The sequence below is a fragment of the Mytilus galloprovincialis genome, chromosome 9 (genome assembly GCF_965363235.1).
Source record: "Mytilus galloprovincialis chromosome 9, xbMytGall1.hap1.1, whole genome shotgun sequence".
NCBI lineage: Eukaryota > Metazoa > Mollusca > Bivalvia > Mytilida > Mytilidae > Mytilus > Mytilus galloprovincialis.
Genome location: NC_134846.1, coordinates 90,364,553 through 90,370,422, shown reverse-complemented (window position 1 = coordinate 90,370,422; position 5,870 = coordinate 90,364,553). Strand labels below are relative to the sequence as shown.

The 5,870-nt window shown below is 32.8% G+C and overlaps 1 long non-coding RNA gene across 1 annotated transcript; it reads left to right on the top strand.

Moving 5' to 3' along the window:
- The first annotated feature begins 3,567 nt into the window (after nucleotides 1-3,567).
- On the top strand, nucleotides 3,568-5,599 carry LOC143047103 (uncharacterized). Its single transcript, XR_012969409.1, has 2 exons — nucleotides 3,568-3,707; nucleotides 4,598-5,599. It is a non-coding gene; the product is annotated as an uncharacterized LOC143047103 (long non-coding RNA).
- Nucleotides 5,600-5,870: the final 271 nt, after the last annotated feature.

Below are 5,870 nucleotides of genomic sequence, written 5' to 3'. Positions count from 1 at the left end.
TGTTTGCACCTGTCCTAAGTCAGGAAACTGATGTTAAGTGATTGCCGTTTGTTAGTGTGGTTCGTTAGTGTCTCTTGTTTCTCTGTTTTAAATAAATTAGACCTTTGGTTTACCTGTTTGAATGGGTTCACACTAGTCACTTTTGGTGCCCTTTATAGCTTGCTTTTAGGTGCCCTCTATAGCTTCTTGTTTGGTGTGATCAAGGCTCCGTGTTGAAGGCTGTACTCTGATCTATAATGGTTTACTTTTACATATTATGACGAACGAAGAAGATCATAGGGACTATAACTTGGACAATACAACCAAAGACACACTAATGAAAACTATGACTAAAAGCATACAACAAACAAGTGAAATCAGATGATAATGTTTATAATGAGCTAGCTTGTCACTTAGTTGTTGAAATATTAAAAATAGATGAGAGATCATGAGATTAAAGCTTAAACCAAAAAGAATATTCAGCACAAAAGAATAATAAGTATAGAAATGTTCATATATATAATAATGTGATCGATTTTAGATCACAATAAAAAAGACACACAATTACTTCTTATAATGTATGTGTGAATGAGATTATGATGTTTATATTTGGATAATTATCATTTATGTTCTACTGCTCTTTTGATAACATCACCCGTTGTCACACATGGAGATAATTTGATATTTCTAAAACCCAATTTTTACGCCCAACCTAGAGGTATTATGTTTTTCGGTCTGTGCGTCCGCTCTTTCGTCCGTAATTCTATCCCGTTTCAGAGTAAACACATTTAATGTCAAATTAGAGTTTAAACCCAAATTTAACGGTTCACTGAACAAAGAAAATGAAAGTGCAAGTGGGGCATCTGTTTACTATGGGCACATTCTTGTTTGTATCTAAGTTGTCACGTTTATAGATTCAGATACTTCAAACTATATAGTTCACTTCCTTGACTCTTGAAATATTGTATATCAATTGCAGTTATCTATCAAAGATAAAGGTTATTTTGACATTGTTGCAAAGGTAAGGAGAAAAAAAAACACGTTTTAAATTTTATTTGTATAACAAATCCGGAATTTAAAAGTATAACTTTACCCCGTATACAAATAAACCACTACCTGAAACCACAGGCACTTGTCACAAGTTCTAAAAAAAAGAAAATCAAATATCTTAAATAATATATTATGGTTCAGAGACAATTGCCCGTGTCTGAACTGCGTTTTAGAAAATGTCACATCTCTATGCCCAATCATTTATGAGTTACAACTGCTTAAAACATATTTATGTCGTCGCCTTTGTTATTTATATCAAGACATGAATATAACAATAATTAAAGGTAAACATTGACCTCTTTACTTCTATTTTTTATGCCCACCTACGATAGTAGAGGGGCATTATGTTTTCTGGTCTGGGGGTTCGTTCATCCGTCCGTCGTTCCGTCCACTCATTCTTTCGTCGTACCGTCCGTTCGTCCGTTCGTCCCGCTTCAGGTTAAATTTTTAGTCAAGGTAGTTTTTGATGAAGTTGAAGTCACATCAACTTGAAACGTAGTACACATGTTCCCTATGATATGATCTTTCTAATATTAATTCCAAATGAAAGTTTTGACCCCAATTTCACGGTCCACTGAACATGGAAAATTATAGTGTGAGTGGGGCATCCGTGTACTAAGGACACATTCTTGTTAGGATTATAATGCATATATAATATATATAAAAAAGAAAAAATATATATAACCTACATATAAGGCGGTCATAAGGAAGTAATGCTACTTTGAAAAGAGGATGACAGTAACCATTGAGCATTTCACTGTAAAAGCATGGAAAGTTGTAAAATATTTTTTTACATAATGTGACAGGGTTAAACATGTTAGCGGGATCCCAACCCTCCCCCTAACCTGGGACAGTGGTGCAACAGCACAACATAAGAACAAATTATATAAAAATCAGTTGAAAAAGGCTTAACTCATCAGATGGATACAAATAGGAATTCCTTTTAACAAAAACACAGAGTACTTGTATATCCCAACAAAAAAAAAGACACTAAGTACAGATCTTAGAGTACTCGCAGTTTATATACTGACAGCTAGTTCAAAGCCACTATATATTTTTTGTGGAGTATCAACATCTCTTTAAGAAGAGGGGGGTCTATTCACAAACTATGTGAATTCAGTTTTTGTGTCCTACATTTAACTTTTCATGTACTCCAGATTTATGTAAACTTTGCATTTACCTATGTTTATGCATACATGTACAGCAATTTTTAAAGTAACATTTTTTTTTAATGAACAACACATTCAACTGTTGCTTGCTTTTATATTGCAGTTTTAACATACAAGGCAGTGCCCATTTAAAGCAGTATCATCGAAAGCCTTGTAGTACCCTCCAAGGATGTTCCCTCATAACATCTTTGTCAACGTGCAAAAATGACATTGCCAATCACTTAAGAAACAGCCTTCTTCAACGTGAGGGTCTGATAAAGAATGAAGACGACTTACTCCTCTTCAGAGGAGGGTATTTTGAAGAAAGTCCATCATCACTTACAATTTGTCCAAAACAGTAGATATGAATTTGGGGACAAATGGAGAAAATACGTATACTGTGTTCCTCAGTTGGCCTGTGGTGGTAACAAGAAACCAAGAAAGGCTAGACAAGACTGCAGTGTGAACAGAGGAACAAAGATTAATACCCGTTGGATCTGGTAGGTACACCGTTAAGTGTTATGGCAATTTTTTTTTATAATTCCTTTTATTTTGCAAGCTAAGTGAAGGACAAGAAAAGTTTGTTTCTAACCAATTGCTCCACTGAATCATGGACTTACTTTATCTTACCCAAGGGTGTCTGATATTTTATTGTCATTGAATTCTGTCTGTGTTTGATTCTTTCACAGAAATCTTCCTGTTGGATCTCTATTTGTGTATACATGTATGTGTAACAGTGGTTTGATTCCGCCAGTGTACTTTATACGGAGGATGAAAATCCCTAGTGTTTTTTTATCTACCAACAAAAATTCACTAGGGTTTTTAATCCAGGTCCAGTGTAAAATATCCACCACTCTTGATAAGATTATAAAGATAGTTTTTTAGAAATGGAAACATATAAAGAATTGGGCTTGGTATTTGTTGGGGGGTATTTGAATTAACTTAAACTTGCATGGCTGATTTATGTAAAAAATGGACAAAGTAAACTAGTGTTTTTCATCCTCGAAATATTCACACAAATGTAAGTCGAAGCCAAACTTTATTCAGAAATAAGAAGATGTTGTATGAGTGCCAATGAGACAGACAACTCTCCATCCAAGTCACGATATGTAAAAAGTAAACAATGACAGGTCAAAGTACGGCCTTCAACACCGGAGCCTTGACTCATATCCAACAGCAAGCTATAAAAGCCCCCCCTCCCCCTTTCAAAGGGTAAAACAATTCAAACAGGTTAAACAACAATCGAATCTCCATAAAAAATGAAAAATACATATGAACCACATCAATAAACGACAACCACTGAACAACAGGCTCCTGACTTTTGATAGGTGCAAACAAATGCAATGGGTTTAAATGTTTAAACAGGTGTCAACCATTGTCAACCTTCACCCTAAGCTGAAATACTATTGTAACATTACAACGTAGAAAGACACACTTTAAAATATCAATTGTAATGGCTTATCAACTTATATTTCAGGAGTCTGTGTTGTATGTAGGATAGAACTGATTGGAAGGATGAAGTTATTTGAGGTTGGTGCATTTTAATTTTAGAAATACATGTAACATTACAAAAATGATAATTTAGACCGTTGGAATTTCAGTTTAAAAATATTTAGCTCATCTCAGTAAAAGCAATCACATTGCAATCATCCATCTGTTTGACTTTTAACTTTTCTCAAAAAATCTTCGCCTCTTAACCCACAGTTTTTTTGGTTTAAGGAGTTATCTCTCTTTGTAAACTGAAATTCAGTGTAAACCATTCAAACTGGTAAGCGATTCAGGCTCCTTGTTTAATCATGTTAATGGAACCTTTATTATTAGCTTTAAAATACAATCATTTTTGGATGATTATAAATTGTCATTGTTGATTCAGCGCCATTTATTATGATCCTTTATTCCGTATGCAAATTACCCTTGACCTGTATATATATATATATATATATATATATATATATATATATACAAACAAGTCTAAACAAGTGACAAACCATACAATATATATGCCCACTGGATCTCAGAGTGATAGAGTTACATGGATAATACACATATTTATATAAGTCTGAAAATTACTCCAAACAGTCTCTCAGTGTAATCTAACTCTAACACTGTTTGGAGTAATTTTCAGACTTATATATATATATATATATATATATATATATCGTGACTCTCAGTGTAAATTGCAATGTGAAAAAGAAGAAATAGGGACTTATTATCATTATCTATTGAAGATCAGGATTTCTTCCACTCATGTTAGAAATTCGTTGACTTTTTATTAATAAAAAGACATAATTTTACCCACTCATGCAAGAAATCCCAGATCTTAAAGTTCTTGTATATGAACCTTTTAGTGTATTCTGTTTATTTAGCTAAAAAAAAACTTAGATTTTAAGACATATTACAGAAAGTCTTCTTTATTGCAGAGAGTCCCAGTCCAAATGGTTTGCCATGCGTGGGCTTTCTTGGCATGTTAGTGTTGTTTCAATGAAGACAGACCAGAATGATTATCAAAACGTCACCAGTGTACATGTCTTTGATAACGCAACACAAGATACATTAACATCAACATCAATACTGCAAGATACTATCAACCATATCAATAAGGAACTAAAAATCAAAATGCTCTATCTGAGGTCTGATAATGCCGGTTGCTTTCATTCATCATACTCACTAACAACTATTCCTATGATCAAAAAGAAGTCACTGATTAAAATAGAGTTGACTTTTCAGATCCTCAGGGAGAAAAATGCATATGTGACAGAAAGGACACATTAAAGGTCACATTAAGAGATACGTTAATGAAGGGAACAATGTTGCTACAGCTGACGATTTCAGAAAAGCCGTGGTAACAATGTCAAATTCTATATATAATTTACAAATTTTAAAATATGTGATATTAGGATCTATTTGATTCCACTCTGATTTAAGAAATTACACACAGTATTTAGAAATTATGTAGATAAATCTGTTTATTACAGCATTTTGTTAATGTAAATGAAATTTTTAATTGTTATTCTAGAAATCAGTTTTGACTGTTCATTTATAATATGAAGCAATATTTAATAAAATTATATCTTTTTAAATGGCAAATGATATTGGAAAATTTTAAAACCAGCATTTATATAACTCTATAAAAAATATTTTGGTATCTTTTAACTTTTGGTGTAACAAATTCATTATGGATACAAAACATAATTTGCAGAACAGGATGCAACCCTCTGGCGCACTGTGAAAAGTCGTAAGGTTGTAAGTCACTGGCGTAGATGTAATAAGCTCGTAAACTTGACCTGCTGCAAATCAAATCTTGCTTATACCTGTAGTATATGTACTGTTATAAATTATTATTCATATGTCATTTGATAAGGTACATCTTATATATTCTATGTTTATTTTATGTTTAAAAAAAAGATTTGCCTAAACCTTAAGTCATTCATGGTTTATTGACTTGGTTAAAATTTATATGGTTAGTGTACGGGAAACGAATAATGTCAAGTCAATGATATTTGGAATGTAATTGATTTATAGTATCCATTGAGATAAAAGGCCTAACATATTTAGTAATGGGTCATTGACTTTCAACATTTTCATAGTTTAAATTAGGCAACATCAGCTGCTCCAGAGAGTAAGAATGTCTTGCTTCTTGTCAGACACTATAAAAAAGAAGATGTGGTATGATTGCCAATGAAACAACTATCC